General features: G+C 43.1%; 1 long non-coding RNA gene across 1 annotated transcript in view; it reads left to right on the top strand.

Annotated features, from left to right (window-relative positions):
- The first annotated feature begins 215 nt into the window (after positions 1-215).
- The window catches only part of LOC120231677, a 41,274-nt gene continuing 23,654 nt past the window's right edge, over positions 216-17,835 (top strand). Inside the window, exon 1 of the long non-coding RNA XR_005528384.1 lies at positions 216-365. This is a non-coding gene — a long non-coding RNA (uncharacterized LOC120231677). The remainder of the gene's footprint in view (positions 366-17,835) is intronic.

The raw sequence follows: 17,835 nt of genomic DNA, 5'->3' as shown, positions 1-17,835 counted from the left end.
TCTGTTATGGGTCCTATAGTGTCCCCTTCCACCCGAAGATATGTGGAAATCCCAACCTCAGTGAGTAACCTTACTTGGAAATAGGGTCATTGCAGATGGGATCAGCTAAACTGAGGTCATACTGGAGATGGGTGTGTCCTTAATGCAATCGGATTGGTTACAGGAGGGAAATTTGGACAGAGTCACAGAGGGAGAAGGTCCTGCGATGGCAGAGGCAGAGATTAGAGCAACTGTAAACCAAGGAGCGCTCAGGATGGCCAGCCACCTCTAGAAGTTAGGAAGAGGCAAAAAAGGATCTACCCAGAGTTTTAGAGGAAGCAAGGCCCTGCTAACACCTTGGTTTTGGACTTGAAGCCTCCAGAACTGTAAGAGAACAAATTTCTACTGTTTTAAGTCATGCAGTTTGTGACTCTTTGTTACGGCAGCGCTAGGAAACTAACATATTATCTCCCCCACCCCCACTTTGGTCTTTCTGTCCAGAGGCAAATAATGTTAACACTTCTGATGGTAATACTTTATTTTAATTTAAAAATCAATGTGTTTGATTTTTGAATAGGCGGTACATTCACATGGGTCCAAAAAATACATAAAAACTTATATAGTGAAAAAAGTCTTCCTGATAATCCATCCCTCATCAGCCCATTCTCCCATCTTGCCTCTGTCTCTCTACCATGCTCATTCATGTGGTTAGTTAGTTTATACATATTGTAGATTTTTATCTCCCCTTTACTAGGAATCTATTACACCATTGTTCTTCACCTTGCCTTTTTTTTTCTTATAAAAAGTTTTCTCTAATCCTTTTCCGATCAAAAGTTCCATGGCTTAGAGACTGATGAATACAGTTACTGCGACAGGGTAAAGGAGAAGAAAGTGTGGACTTAGTTAAGGTCAGCTTCCATCTCAGCATCAGAATTGGGCTGACTCTTGGGCGCCTGTGTGGCTCAGTCAGTTAAACATCTGGCTCTTGATCTCAGCTCAGGTCTGGGAGTGCAAGCCCTGCGTTGGGCTCCACATTGGGCATGAAGCCTACTTAAAAAACAAATCGGGCTCGCTCTCTAGTATCTGTGCTTATGGGCTCATAAGTTGTAGGAAAGATTATGTCAGCCAAGGCTGGAATGTCTAGAACACCTCTCTTTTTTTTTTTTTTTAACGTTTTATTTCTGAGAGAGAGAGAGAGAGACAGCATGAGCAGGGGAGGGTCAGAGAGAGAGGGAGACACAGAATCTGAAGCAGGCTCCAGGCTCTGAGCTGTCAGCACAGAGTCCCGTGGGGCTTGAACCCACAGACTGTGTGACCTGAGCCGAAGTCAGACACTTAACCGACTGAGCCACCCAGGTCCCCAGAACACTGCTCCTTATATCAGAAGTTATAGATTCAGGGAAATCAGGGGCAGCTGAGATTCAATCTTCCAGGCCTCAAGTAGATATTTGGCATTGGTGGCAGTGAATCAGGGTGAGCGTGGATGAGCTGGCCTTTGTATCTCTTGAGAGTCTTCAAGGTCGGGGGGAAGGCTTCAAGGGAGCCAGGCTTCTAAGACCTCTGCCAGTCAATGTTGGTGGGCATGCGGTTTGCTGAGTTGAGGAGGAAGGGGTCAACAGAGAATGGGGGTCAGTTAGAAACATTGACTTTGGAATCAGATGCTTGGGTCTGCGTTCTTATTCCCAGCTGGTGACTTGGCCTAGAGCCTCTCTGTGCTTCAGAATCATTGTCTGCAAAATGACAATTGTTATGAGAAGTCAAGGAGATCTTTGGTTTGAGTGTTAGTACTCTGTGTCTTATGCTTTAATGTCAAGAAGGAGATGAGATGAAGACAGCAATGCTTCATCTAAAACTGAAAAACTGAAAGCCGGCTGGCTTAGGCTGGACTAAGGCAAGGGTGTTTTTTTTTTTTTTTTTAATTTAAATTAAAAAATTTTTTTCTGAGTAGGTTAGCCTCAGGAGAGGCTGGGGGGGACTGGGGATGCATATAATGAAAATACACAGGCTGAGGGGAATTTGCACTTCTTTTGACTTCAATTAACTTATAGAACACATAAGAAATTATATGCCAATTAGTACCAATTATTTTCTGTGATGACCATTGGTCGTTTCACAATCTTTTTTTATGTTTTATTTATTTATGAGAGAGAGAGAGAGACAGAGTGAGCAGGAGAGGGACAGAAAGAGAGGGAGACACAGAGAAGAGAACTGCAAGATCGTGGCCTGGGAGCCGAAGCTGGACGCTTAACCAACTGAGCCACCCGGGTGCCCCTGTCGTTTTGCAATCTTGACAGCTGCGTTATGCTGGGTCTGTGATGCTTGATCTGTGATGTCCCATACTGGGCCATCTCCTGCAGGCCATTTGTACCCACCATCCTCTGACAGCTTAGCCAATTGCAGGGACTATTGTCATATTTATTCTTTGTTCAGATTCAGACTACCCTTTATACTTCCTTATTGCCTAGAATTGGTAATATAGTACGTCCTAAGTTCATAAAAATGTTGCCTTTTAACATCACCAGCGAAGTGACTGGGGCGGGGAGCAAATTCACATTGTGTCCCTGTAGAGATTTCAAAGCATCTTTCATGGTTTCAATGCACACTTTCTGTTAAAGATCAATGTAAGTGGAGTTCAGACTCTCAGAAATCCTCGTACAGCAAGGGTCCCTTAGATCTCTTTTAGGGTGAGAGTTCTCTCTCTTTTATTTTTAAGTTTATTTATTTATTTTGAGACAGAGAGTGCTAGCACAAGCAGAGGAGGGGCAGAGAGAGAGAGAGAGAGAGAATCCCAAGCAGGCTCCACATTGTTGGTGCAGCACCCCATATGGGGCTCAAACTCACAAACTGCGAGATCATGACTTGAGCCAAATCAGGCAGTTAATCAACGGAGCCACCCAGGTGCCCCAAGAGTTCTCTTAATTCAGATATTTGGAAAAGTCTATTCAGGGAAAGAACTATGATAGTACAGGCAACACCATTTGTCTGTTCATTCGACATGTGTTCATCGAGGAGTTCATATATGCCAGGCTCCTTAAGAATGATAGCTATCTAGTGGCGCCGGGGTGGCCCAGTCACTTAAGTGACTGACTTCAGCTCAGGTCATGATCTCATGGTTCATGGGTTCAAGTCCTGCATTGGGCTCTCTGTTCTCATCACAGCACAGAGACTGCTTGGGATTCTCTCTCTCCTTCTCTCTCTATCCCTCCCCCCACTCATGCTCTCTCTCTCTCTCAAAAATAAATAAACATTAAAAAAAGAATGATAGCTATCTAGATGAGGGAAAAGCTACTGGCATCTTTGAAAAATATAAAGCAGTAAAACCTTGGATCCCTGGTAACTTGTTCTGTGAGTGTTCTGCAAGACAAGCAAATATTTCTAACAAATTTTCACTTGATAAACAAGCAATGTCTTGCAATAGGAGTAGTGCGTGATGCCGAATGTCATATGATTACAACTGAGACAATGGCTCTTCTCTCCCTCCCCCCTCTCTTTCTCTTTCTCTTGCTGCAGGATTGTGGGTGATTGTCTCCCATGCTTGGATGCTGGGTCTCAGGCCGCCATGTTTGAAAGAGATCAGTGATTTTTCAGAATGTTGGAAGGTGCCCACAACTGGTGTTAATGTACTTTTTTTTGTCAATTCAAAGCACCTATGGACAGTCTTTTGCTTCTCCATTCAAGAGGAAGCTTATGAATGCTTTGCTTCATTCTAGGGCAGACAATCTGCAGATAAAGACCCTTTCCTCTGCTGTTTATTGCCAGTGACATTAAATACAGTATATGACAAGCATTTATTAATACTGTAGTGTAGCCAACATTCATGTGAGCATATACAATGGGCCCCTAACACCAGCCACAGAGGTTTTCAAAGGTAAATGCAGGTTAATTTGTTTATTTTTCTTTATATTTTGTATTTCTTTTATTATTTTGATCATATTACAATACTGTAATCATTTTTATATGAGTATTTTTTGAGTTGTGGAATGAATCATCTGAGTTTCCATTATTTATTTATATTTTGTGTTTTTATTTATTTAGGAGAGACAGAGAGAGCACAAGTGGGGGAGGGGCAGAGAGAGAGAGGGAGACACAGATCTGAAGCAGGCTCCAGGCTCTGAGCTGTCAGCATGGAGCCTGATGTGGGGCTCGAGCTTGAGAACTGCAAGATCATGACCTGAGCCAAAGTCGGATGCTTAACTGACTGAGCCACCCAGGTGCCCCTGAGTTTCCGTTATTTCTTATGGGGAAATCCACTTTGATATACAAATGCTTTGGATTACAAGGATGTTTCTGGAACATATTATGCTCAAAAATCAAGGTTTAACTGTATATTGTCAAAACAAACATACTTTTTTATTAATTGGCATTTCATGTCATGAGTGTAATATGTTCTGTCCCATTACAGGTCATAGTTATCAACATTTTAGGTCTTAAGGTTGAAAGTAATGGAGGCTTTAAAAAAAATTCTTTTTTATTTGTTTCATTTACGTCTTTATGGTTTTATTTTTATTTATTTATTTATTTATTTATTTATTTATTTATTTATTTTACATAGACTTCAAGCCCTATGCAGAACCCAATGTGGGGCTTGAACCTACAACCCTGAGATCAAGATCTGAGCTGAGATCGAGTCAAACGCTTAACCAACTGAGCCACCCAGGCGTCCCTTCATTTATTTTTTTTAAAGTAAACTCTGCGCCCAATATGTAGCTCAAGTATCCTGAGATCAAGTATCCCGAGATCAAGAGTCACATGCACTCTGACTGAACCAGCCGGGCTCCTCTGTATGGAGACATTTTTTGGTCAAGTTCATCTCATGAGGGGAGAGCCTCTATGAACGGTGTAGCAGACACAACCTGGATGGGATCTGAACCAGGAATCTTCCTCCTGGAAAATAATACTGAGTCTGGAAGAAATTAAGGCGAGGCAGCAGCCTCTTGCCTCGTGCCCATCCAAGGACGATCCCCCCCATCTCCCGCCCCCTCAGGAAGCAAGGATTCTCACATAAAGCTGTTTGACTTAAGTTTGATTCACCTAGAACCATATTATCATCCAACTTACGTTTCTCTATCAACACCACAAGGGTAAAAGAGATTTTATCGAGACTTTAAAAAGCTTGAGGTATTGCTGTTGAAAATATTCTTTAGGCTGGTAATCTTACATGAAAAGGAAATGAACTCTCTTGTGTGTTCTTAGTGAACCTTACTGATTTGCTGTGATCGTATTTTCCTTTTCTTGTGTTCACAAGGCTTCCCCTCACCCCTGTGTTTAGTTTTCTTGAATTTTGGCAATGAAAAAGGTCAGAACCACTTATCTAAATTTGCAGAGTATCGTCTTTTGTAAAACCCCATACTTTATTTTGATCTGATTTTCCAGAATCTCATCTGATTTCCTGTACTTTTCAAAGACTACCACCCGACTTTCCCGTGAAAATTTGTTGCCTTATTTTTTTAAAATTTTTTAAATGTTTTTATTTATTTCTAGGAGAGAGAGAGAGAGACAGCGCAAGCAAGGGAGAGTCAGAGAGAGAGGGAGTCACAGACTGAAACAGGCTCCAGGCTCTGAGCTGGCTGTCAGCACAGAGCCCGACGCGGGGCTCGAACCCACGAGCCGTGAGATCATGACCTAAGCGAAAGTCGGACGCTTAACTGACTAAGCCACCCAGGCGCCCCAATTTGTTGCCTTATTGTTTCAATTCTTGAAGTTGAATTTCTTTGCTTTATACCACAAAACTGGTCCGCTCAATGCTTTCCTTATAAAGAGCACTTTTGATCACAAATGTTACTTTCTAGTGCATGACAACTGAAAACCATCAGATAAGAAGCTTTTGAGATCTTCCAATAAACAGTACCTTTTAGGATCAACAACCTTGGCCTAAAAATCTCTAGAAAAATTGGATCAAGGAACCTGTAGAATGGACCAGATTCTCCTAGTGTGGCTACAAGCTACTGAAATATCAGATATTTCTGGCATTGTGCCTTTATGTTGTAAAAGATATAAAGTCTTTAACATGCAGAAGGGTAAAATAAAACACGGAACCCCTTAATGATAAGCCTTGAAGCAGCCTCCTGCCTGAAATGATAGGTCATGGTGATCAACACAGACATTTATTTTGCCCTTGAAACTTCACAGGTGGGATGTATCCCTCTCTTCTAGACTTTAAAGAAGAAAGCTTTTAAAGTGTGTTCTTATGGGGCTAAATACCACAGGAGAAATGGAAATGATAGAACTCAATCTCTGGGTGAATCAGAAATGACATGAATCACATGCCCCAAGATCTGTTGGAGGAGTTCAGGACCTTGATGGATGAACTACTCAGAGCCTTGGGAAACACAGAGAGACAATGAGCCCAATTTCCCCTGCCCTGGGCAGAGGGCAATTGGGCTGTTTAGCTTGTGCTGACAATGGGGAAATATCTCCCCTCCTGAGTTCTCTGGCTCTGGTGTGCACTTATAGCACATTTGACTGCTGTGTAACATGGGCGCTGTTATAAATGGAGCATGCCAGGGTGGGGGCCCCACGGTGCTCCCTACTTGGTGTTCCTTCCCCTTTTTTCTTTGCTTGTGCAAACTGTGCTCCTTTTTGTATCTTTTATTTTAAGTTTATTTATTTTGAGAGACAGAGAAAGAGAACAAAAGCAGGAAAGGAGAGAGCTAGGGGAAGAGAGAGAATCCCAAGCAGGCTCTGCACCACCAGCACAGAGCCCAATATGGGGCTCTAACCTACGAGCCATGAGATCATGACCTGAGCCAAAGTCGGATGCATAACTGACTGAGCCACCCAGGTGCCCCCAAACTATGCTCATTTTAAAGATACCCTTAATTTCACAATCTCTTCCCTGAATATTTCAGTATCCATTGATCTTCCCCTAGTTTGATCTTTAGAGCTAACTCTCATGGTACCCTTTGCTTTGGGTATTTATTGATTTTATTATCTCTCTTCACCTTCCTCAGCACATTCACCAGCAGTATCCAGAGGTAGGGAATCTATTTTATTTTTCCTTGTTGTGTTTTCTTCTTATTATTATTTTTAAAAAAATGTTTATTCATCTTTTGAGAGAGACAGAGATAGAGTGTGAGCAAGGCTGGGATGGGGGTGAAGAGAGAGAGGGAGACACAGAATCTGAATCAGGCTCCAGGCTCTGAGCTTTCAGCACAGAGCCTGACGCCGGGGTTGAACTCAGAAACTGCAAGATCATGACCTGAGCAGAAGTTGGACGATCAAATGACTGAGCCACCCAAGTGCCCCTGTTTACCTTTTAGTGCCTTTCACCTAGTGTGAGCAAATGAAAGACAGAATTAATACATGCTTGATTGTTCTACATGTCATCCTTGAGAATTCTATATTCTTGATGATCAAGACAGTCTCAACATTCTTCCATGAATACTTCTTAGCACATGAATCCCAGTTGTTTTTTTTTAAAATATATATGAGTCCCAGTTTTTGATACAGAAAATAGGCTCATGTCACCTCATTATAGCAGTTTCTCCAAAATATCAATCTTTATCAAGGGTTGATCACTGAACAATTTGCAAGTTAGTTGGGACAGCCAATACCCTCCTCTGAGGGGAGAAGCAAGGACCATGGTCCACACTGGTCCCTCCTCCCTTAGACGGCAAACAGTCTTCTCATCTTCATCTATCAAGGTGAGTTTCCATCAAGAAGAGCCTGAGGACACCTCCTTAAAAGAATGTGCTCCTACATTGGTTTTTACTGATGCCTTGTCAGCAGGGCATGTATTTTCAGTTGTTCTCAGAAAGGTTATTCGTTCTTTTGCTGATGTGGTTTCAACTTATGATCAATGGCCCACGGGTGTCAAGGGCGCAGCTGGAGTCTGGGATCTGAAGCTTTGGATGAGAAGCTAAGCAAGGCCCCTGCTACCCGGCTGTAACTTTGACCTAATTTGTAGCAGCCTCTGTGCAAAGCAGAGGTGCTGGCTGCATGAAACGAGGCAGAAGAGCTTTTCTCCTTGCTTCAGAAGTCTTGAATCCACCTGGCCATGAAGGTAGACAGATAGGTAAAGCTTTACACAACGGTTTTCAGTCTTGGCACACTAGACTCCTTTTGAAATTGAAAGGAGATACCATAAACAATTACAAAAATTAATGGAACTACAATCGGAGCAAACTGGGAATGTCCCAGCACGTATGAAAGTAGCAAGTTCTGAACCTGCTCTAAGTAACAACTCACACATGCCGATGCTTACAAAGTTGTGCATATAAGTTTGGGGGTTTCACGGAGACCCTCTGAAGCCAATCCAAGAATCCAGTGCGATTGCAGGGAGGGAGCTGAAGATAAAAAAATCTGATTTAGAGAGTCTGTCATTTTCTTTATGCCAGAAATCCTGCTGCTTTTAAAGCTTTTATTCATCCTTTCAGCGACTTAGCATGCATGTATTGGTGACCTGCAACTTCACGCTGGACCATGGAGAGATCAGAACCATTAGAATCCTTTCCCTTGAGGAACTATCCTTCTGGGTTGGGAGGTGGACAATGGCATTGCTTCAAGTAGGAGTATTAGTAAAGTATTGCCATGACTCAAGAAAGAACTTGAAATTAATCCTTCCTTAATTCAACCTCTGGATTCTCATTTTGAACCTATTTTATTGCTGAGGCTAGCAAAGAAGGAGGTAACATGTGGGCTGGGGTTCGGAGGCACTTTGCCTGGTATAGAAGACATTAAAGTATCAGACTTGTGTGAAGAGACCGATGCTTTGCATTTTTTCCCAATGTAGAGGTGACAATAAGTCTCAGCATTGCTAGGCAGCGTCACACAGGGGTTAAAAATGCGGCTTCTTAATCAAATGAGCAGATGTGATGGTTAGTTCTTATATCAACTCCGACCCACTTATGTAATCAAACGTTAGTCTGGATGTTGCACTGAAGGTGTTTTGTACGTGTGGTTGACATCTACAGTAAGTTGGCTCTAGTACTTTATGTAAAAGAGGTGACCCTTGGTAATGTGGGTGGGGCTCATCCAAATCATTCGAACACCTTAAGAGCAAAACCTGAGGTTTCCCAGGGAAAAAGAAATTCTGCCTCAAGACTGTAGCACCAACTTCTTTTAAAAAAAATTTTTTTTAATATTTATTTATTTTTGAAAGACAGAGAGTGAGCAAGGGAGGGCAGAGAGAGAGGGAGACACAGAGTCCAAAGCAGGCTCCAGGCTCCAAGCTGTCAGCCCAGAGCCTGATGCGGGGCTTGATCTCACGAACCATGAGATCATGACCTGAGCCGAAGTCAGTCGCTTAACTGACTGAGCCACCCAGGTGCCCCTGTAGTATCAACTTCTGATTGAGTTTCTAGGCTGCCTTCCTGCTCTGCATATTTGAGAATTGTCAGCTCCCACAATTAAAAAAAAAATCTCTTTATCTATTTCTATATCTGTATCATCTATTGATTGATCAGTCTTTATTGATATCTGTCTATATATATCTTATTGGCTGATATACCAGGGTTGAGGCCTGTGTTTGCATCTCAGCTCTGAACCCTCATTCCCATACTTTATAACTGTGTCACTTTAGACAAGTGGCTTGATTTGCCATTATATCAATCTCTTCAAATGTAAAATTTCCTCGGAGGGTTGTTGAGAGAATGAAGTGAGTGGATACATTTAAAGCACTTCAGTAAAATGGTGTGTGGTAAGGGCTCAGAAATGCCATCTCCTAGTCTATTTTTAGTTAAACTTTTTTTTTTTTTAACCTCAACCTAACTTACTTGAGTCAGGATGGTCAGAAATTGTGCACCGTGATAGCCTGAGTTTTCCTGGGTGTAAATCATCATGTTTGTTTTTAGAAGTGCCTTTGACCTAGCTCTTTGTACCAGCCGTGCGAACAGCCACAGGACTGTTCCGCAGCTGCTACAGAACCAGCAAAGTGGGTCACCCCCAAACGGGCTGAGAAAGTGATTCTGGGAAGCACGGTCTGGATTTGAGGACTGGCCATTGGCGAGCAGCAACCGCTGACAGATCGTTGTAGTGACTCAGCACTTGAGGTACACCTTGGGGCTCTATTGGAACCAAAATGCTATAGACCCCAGGAAGCAAGATGAGGCACCCCAAGAGACATCAGGCTCAGAATGTCAAGGTTACTCACCGTTGGCAGTTGCTTTTCTAAAATAGGCTGCTTAACAGAGGTACCCATCTAATATTATGTGCTGTATTGAGCCGTTCGGCAGTTTCAGTTGGTAACCTTGCTGCATTTGTTTGTGTATGTGCCTACGGTGTACAGAGGGTCTGTATGGTGTAAATTAGCTGAATGAAAAAGCCCAGTGTCCAGCCTCTAACCTCCAGTGCTGTGTTCCTTCTGCTGGAGGCCTTCGGGAAGATCTGTGCCCCTCTAGGCAGGCTCCGGGTGTGGATTTGTGCAGAGTACAGTGATGTGGTTGGAACGGAGCCTTGTTTAAAGCTGCTCAAATATAGATAGATCAGTAAGGCTGTTGCTCCCTAGGAAAGTAACCAGTGAAACACCACAATTTTTAGTTTTGGAAGGATGGCGTCATATAGTAAGAAGTCACTTGGCAAAAAATGGGAAGCATAAACACAAATCTCTTGCTGTCTTTCCCAAATACTTAGAGAGCATAATGCCCAGTAAATAAAAAACAGTGATGATTAGTGGGGAATTCTTTTTAAATGTGAAGTAAAGGTATTACAGGGTCTTTGCTTTATATTCCAACTCCCATCTCCCTCTGCTTAGAACTTGGCTTGGTACGGCTCAAGGATCTGACTGGGGTTTCCTCCAGTCTATATGGACTTAGTGGCCACATATCATCCTGGGTCATACTTACAGAGAGCAGGTATATTCAGGATCAGTCCTGGGGCAAATGTGATTGCAGATCTGGGCATCAAATGTTTCTGGCTCTTCGGGGCGCCTGGGTGGCTTAGTCGGTTAAGCGTCCGACTTTCGCTTAGGTCATGATCTCGCGGTTCGTGGGTTCGAGCCCCGCATCGGGCTCTGTGCTGACTGCCAGCTCAGAGCCTGGAGTCTGTTTCAGAGTCTGTGACTCCCTCTCTCTCTGACCCTCCCCTGCTCACGCTGTCTCTCCCTCTCTCTCTCCTAGAAATAAATAAAACATTAAAAAAAAAATGTTTCTGGCTCTTCATCTTCTGGGCACGTGTTGGATTGCATGGCCCTCTTGCACTTGGGTGAGGCCATGTGACCAATTCTGGCTAAGGAGATGGCATGAAAGCGACGTGAGGCATTTTTGAGCTAGACCATGTAATTATCTACTTGAGACCCTCTAGTGTTTCCTTATCCTTTGAAATAACAACTAGAAGTATTTGAGATGGTGACTTTTCCCTTAGCCTGAGCTTCTGAATAATTACAATAAAATGGGCCCTCCTGGATGACTAGAAATGGACATACAGCATGATCAGGGAATAAATCTGGTTTTGAGCCATCCATAGAGATTTAGGGGTTGTTTGTTATGCAGCATAACCAAATATGTTTTGGCTGACATTGAAGCTTGATCATTCAATCATAGAATGTCATGTGACTAAACTTTCTTGTTAACCCCCTCTCCAAATGTCCAGCAGTTCTTTCATCTGGAGCTTCTTCAGAAGAGAACAGATGCAAATCCCTAAACAAGAGCAGACCTCTTCATCTTGTTCTAGGACAGGATAGTTAAGGACTCATCTGGAAAGTGGCCTGGCTCCAGAAATGAGAAGGTAGAGTAATTTTAAAGTTATTAGTTATTAGAACTGGAAGGGATCCTGGCAACTAATCAGCCCAAACTTAAATTTTACCAAGAAGGAAATCAAAGCTCATAGAAAGGAGAACAGTGATTTAATGAAGGTCATATAGCTTGCTAGTTTGTTAGTGATACAGCCAGGATCAAAACTCAAGGCTCTTGGTTACATTTTTTCCTGTTTAATCCAGGACTATTTGTAAAGGTCAAAAAACAATCCACTGGGTTCTTTTTTTTCTAATTAAAAATATTTTGTAATGTTTATTTTTGAGAGAGAGAGAAAGAGGGAATCAGGGACAGAGCATGAGAGGGGGGAGGGCAGACAGAGCAGGAGACAGATAATCTGAAGCAGGCTCCAGGCTCCAAGCTGTCAGCACAGAGCCCGACTCAGGGCTTAAACTCACAAACCATGAGATCATGACCCGAGCCAAAGTCAGATGTTTAACCGACCAAGCTCCCTACAGTCCACTGGGTTCTAAGTCAGCCCTCCAAAATAAACATAATGCAAGTTACAGATGTGCCAGCTTTTAGTAGCCACATAAAAAAGTAAAAAGAGAGGGATGGCATTAATATTAATAATCTATTTTATTTAAACCAATGGGTAAATGACAGCATTAGAATTCAGCGTGTAATCACTATACAAATTATTAATGGGATATTTCATGTTTTTGTATTGTGTTCAAAATCTGATGTGTATTTTACATTTACAGCACATCTCATTTGGATTAGCCACATTCCAAGGGCTTATTAGCCACATGTGGCCAGAGACTACCATATGGAAAGCACAGCTCTAAATTCTTTTTTTTTTAATTTAAAAAAAATATTTACTTATTCTTGAGAGACAGAGCATGAGCATGGGAAGGGCAAAGAGAGAGGAAGACACAGAATCCGAAACAGGCTCCAGGCTCTGAGCTGTCAGCGCAGAGCCTGATGCGGGGCTCTAACTCACAAACTGCATGATCATGACCTGAGCCAAAGTCAGAAGCTCATCTGAGCCACACAGGCGCCCTGCACAGCTCTAAATTCTTGGAGTGCAGGGGATTTCAACCTGGTTCCTTTTGTAAAATGTCTACTTTTATGTCACACATAATGACACATTTTTCAATTTCTTTATTTAAGTACTAGACATCTTAAATTCTTTGCCCCTAGTCACTTTATAGGGATGTAAAGGCAATTAATGAGATAATGTCTGAGTTCAGTAGAAGGTTCTATCTGTTTAAATTCAAGGCGTTATTCTCTTTTATGTCCGTGGGGTAGTCCCATTAACACCCATGGGAACTATGCGTGTTACTGTAATGGAAAAATAAACATTTCTCATCAGTCAAGGAATAATAAATACTAGGTAAGTAGCAGGGGTTGGCTTTCCCAGTGTGGGTGGGGACTTTCTGCTGAGGACAGCCGGTGTTAGAATGACTTGTGCTACAAGAATGGATCATGGCAGGCAGCTGGGCAGGAGAGGTGGGGAAAGGTAAACCCAGGAGTTAAATACTCTCAGTTTTAGATCTCATCTTTGACTGCTTGTCCCCCCTAGTGGAAAGGCATTGAAGGAAGGACAGACAGAATGTCCTGGAGTCTAGAAGGGCTAGTTCAGATGTTCTTGTTTGACTGGGTTTGGACAATGTTCTGTTACCAAGCTATGGGGCAGGATTCCCAGGTGTAGCAAATGCTCATGACCCCACAGCATGCTGGGACTCAGGCCCGTTGCCTTCTAGCTCAAATCGTCTAGGACTACTTCCATCTACAAATACTTTAGAATCCTTTAAAACAGCATTCTAAGCCCTGGGTGGGTATGGCCTTCCATTTCAAGCCAGACTGTATCTTTATATAAACTAATTTGCCTTGGGGCGTCTGAGCGCTCAGTCAGTTAAGCTTCTGACTTCAGCTCAGGTCATGATCTCGTGGTTCGTGGGTTCGAGCCCTGCGTTAGGCTCTGTGCCAACAGCTTGGAGCCCCAGGCTTGCTTCAGATTCTCTGTCTCCCTCTCTCTCTGCCCCACCCCCGCTCATGCTGTCTCTGTCTCTCTATCAAAAATAAAATTAAACAGTAAAAAAAAGAATAATGAATTTGCCTCTCACCACTCCATGACTTCCAACCAGCTTTTCAAAGTTTTGACACACACAACTTCTTTTTTGCTTCAGAGCACAAATAAGAAATTGTGGCAGGCTAGGGAAGAAAGACTTAGCAAAATCCAACTGTTCCTACTAACTACCTTTAATTTAGCACCTTCTCTGTACCATACACTTTGTATGTTCTGTTTCTCCTCCATACAACTGCCTGTTAAGGTGAGTGTCATGATCCCTATTTTACAGATGAAGACATTGAACTCCAGAGAATGTAGGTAACTTGCTCAATGTGGTAAGAAAAAAATAATCTGAAACTCAGAAATAAGCAAAAAAGATGACTGCCTGCATGTTTGTTCTGTGTTGTCAGAAGCACAGCTTCCCCTCTTTAGATGATTTCATTCTCTAGGGGCAGGTACATTTCACCAACTTTGACTGACTGTTTCTTAGGATTAAGGCCCAGACTGTGAAATTGGAATCCAATTTGTAAATTTTTAAAATTATTTTTGAGACAGAGACAGAGAGAATGGGGGAGGGGCACAGAAGGAGAGAGAGAGATCATGACCCAAGTGGAGATCAAGAGTCTGGCAATCAACTGACTGAGCTGCCCAGGCACCCAAATTTGTTACTTTTAGGTTGCTAAATTACAATGTACTTTTGTCCAATATAGATGCAAATGAATTCTTTCTATTGTAGGAGATATTCCCAAAGGTTGTAGTTTCATAGACCCGTAGGACACTACCCAGTTTTGTATCTAATTTAACTAATTTTCACAACATTTATTTCCTAAAGGGGTAAATGCATGTCTGCTTTCAAGTGCTTCTAGAACTACTTTTGCCATCTTATTGGCTCCTCATGAACTCATTAATGAGTTAAATAATTCTCTGTTATATGCTCACTCTATTTTTATGGGACAGTCAATGTAAAACGTACCAAAGGCTTAAGATTTCCCCCTACATGCAAGCTAACAAGTTAGCCTGCCACAGTTTCGTGGATGCTGGCAGAAGACACGAGATTCCTGGGTCCGAAACAAAGGACCTAATGATTATAATTTAGCAAGTAGCAAGCAGCAGTATATTTGTGACAGTTACCCCTACCCTCAAGTCACACAGGAGTGACAAGCATTATACAAGCATTATACAAAGCATGAGGAACCCAAACCTTTGATAATGTTCAATAAGTCTGCCTTTTCTTTTCTCCAGAGGGAGACACTATTACTGTCTTTCGAGGTCGTTTGTTATGGAAACAACCTTGCAAAGACAGTCTGGAACAAAGGACAGTAAGTGCTTTGTAAATTGTACAGAAACTCAAGAGATCCATGGAGAATGGTGTCCCAAATGCCAAATTTTGAGATTTTGAAAACTATGTCTTGACTAAGTTTTCATGGCTAAAAAGTGGCCGAGTCTGGATTCCTCCTGACTACAAAGCCTGGCCTATTTCTGCTTCAGGGTGAAAATCCAAGTCCCATTACGTGTGTTAACTAAAGAGCTCCCACTACTATGAGCTTGTTGGGTGTCTTCCATCCTAAAGTGGAAGTGATCTCGGTTTGGAAAGGATGAATCAAAGCATGAAAGACATGGAAATTCGTTTTATTACCAAAGCCCTACATGTCTTCAGGTGCCTAAAACACTTATTCTGATAAAATTCTAATAGGACCCTAAAGCCATGAAAACTTGAGGTTATTAAAACACTAGTCTGTGAAAAATTTAAGAGCAGGGACCACACTTTATTCATCTTTTTATCCTTGGGACCTGGCACCGAGTCTGGTATCGAGTAGGTGCTCAGCAAAATTCTTTGAGTTCATGAATTACAGAAAGAGGAGACACTCCTCTTTACCCTTTTCTCTTATCTGATTTCTCCTTGGTTCTTTCCTCTTCAAGCAGACAAAGCAGATACCTGTGGAACTCATTTATGCCCTTTGCTTTTGCTCTTTGTTCCAGTAACTTACTCCATATGTTTATTTCCTTTAGTGTGAAAAGATTTGGCTTGCACTTCTTTTTTTATTTATAGTTTCCTGAGTTTTCAGGCCTGTCTCTGCTTGCTTGTTCCCTTTGCCAACCCCCCCGCCCCCAAAAGGAGTGTGAAGTGGCAACATGCTAGTGGGTGCAGCCTCCTTGCATAGGTTCTTGAAAGAACAGCCATCATTTCTGGAAAGTCCTCCTAGGCTGCTGTCCCCAGGCCGGCGGAGGCTGACTGCTTCACCACTGAGACACTCCGTCGCTGTTAGTCTGACCAAATGCCCTCTCTCTGATCAGGTGAGTGCAGCCCATATGGTAGGAGAAGGAATTGGGAACAAACCCACTGAGCTTCCAAAGGGGCCCAGAGGAGGTTGACATAAGGCCAAGCTTTGAAGGGCACAGAGAGTCAATCTACTTGTCCACAGAAAAACCAGGGATTAGAGATCTACTCTTAATTAATATGGGACAAGGAAGCCATTACCAGGATGCTCTTTACTTGCAGAAGCAAATTATGAATTATCAGCTGAAGAGCTGGGCTGTAGAGGGTAAAGCCTTTTTTTTTTTTTTTTTTTTTTTGCCTATTTCTGAACCTAAACAAATGTTGACCCACAGACATTTTCTGGTGGGACATTACAATGCTCCCAAGGTTAGGGATAAGTGTCCTCCTCCTGGTGGATGGCTTAGGACACGCAAGTGTTCTTTGACTTCAGGGACTCAACACAGCTAAGAGCCACCGTCCCCTGTCCTGATTCGCCACCGAGGCGGCCATATATGCGTCTGTTGGTCTCCTTTTTTTTTTTTTTTAATATTTTTTTATTTTTTATTTCTAGGAGACAGAGAGAGAGAGAGAGAGAGAGAGAGACAGCGTGAGCAGGGGAGGGTCAGAGAGAGAGGGAGTCACAGACTGAAACAGGCTCCAGGCTCTGAGCTGGCAGTCAGCACAGAGCCCCACGCGGGGCTCGAACCCACAAACCGCGAGATCATGACCTAAGCGAAAGTCGGACGCTTAACCTACTAAGCCACCCAGGTGCATGACCTAAGCGAAAGTCGGAGGCTTAACCTACTAAGCCACCCAGGTGCCCCTCCTTTTTTTTTTTTTTTTTTTTTTACTACTCAGCTTAGGAAATGGCTCTTCTCTTGCTTGCCTTAGGGGGAAGGTACATTACAGCACATATTCTCTGGGCTTCCCAAGGGAAGGAGAGCCAGTGTGGGGATTTGGGCAGGTTTTGTTCCAGGCAGAGCTGTGCGGGAGTAAGACAGACTGCCTATCGCGTCTGGAACTATCCAAGCTCCAGATGTGAGTAGCTGCTTGATGTCCCAGGAGACCCGGACAGATTATTGCTGAGGTCGTTTCAAAAAGCAAGTCTAAGGTTTTCCTCCATTTAGCTCTTTTACAGGATGGCAGTATCATGCATTGAAGCCCGGGTGGCCGGATTCAAAATCTGTTACTTACAACCTGTGCTGTGTAACCTTAGGTGAAACGTTGGGCCTCAGTTTTTTTCATCTGCAAAATAGGTGCGATATCAGCAGTATCTATTTCCTGGGAGCTATGTTGGCTCATCTCATGGCGTTATTATAAGAAACGAATGAGTCGATACCTGCAGAGTCTATACAATGATACCTGGCCCGTAATTTATTAGCTATTGTTATTAACTGTTCAAAACTGGGGTGGAGGGGGGAAGCTCTGAGCCCTCCTCTTCCTCCAGATAAGGGCGCTTTTAGCCTTTTGTCTTGATAATCACATCCTGCTCTGATCGGAACTGGGTGGGACGACAGAAAAGGGGAGGAGCAAAAATGCAGTGTGATAGCAGGGGGATGTGAAAGAATTAGCTGTACCCTCCTACACAGGGCAAGTCCCAGCTGCGATCCACTTTCTGGGTTGCAGCGGCCAAGGCGGAAGAAGCGGGCAGATGGCGGACGGGCAGGGCCACCATCAGTCATCACAGTCCTTGCCATCATCGTCTCATGGTCCTTTGCCAAAAAGCTCACAGATTATTAGTGATGAAACAATAAGATACCAAGAAGTTCAAGCTCTTTAAGGTCGCCGACCTTTCCTGGGCGCACCTACTCTTGCAAAAAAAATCAGTTAGAATTCTGCCTGCATGGAGTCGGTGCTTAATAAATGCTGGTCCCTCCCCCCCCCCCGCCCGCCCCGCC

Source organism: Hyaena hyaena, unplaced genomic scaffold (genome assembly GCF_003009895.1).
Source record: "Hyaena hyaena isolate Hyena2069 unplaced genomic scaffold, ASM300989v1 scaffold_60, whole genome shotgun sequence".
NCBI classification, from domain to species: domain Eukaryota; kingdom Metazoa; phylum Chordata; class Mammalia; order Carnivora; family Hyaenidae; genus Hyaena; species Hyaena hyaena.
The sequence above is the reverse complement of the archived record's forward strand: the minus strand, read 5'-3'. Positions and strand labels throughout refer to the sequence as shown.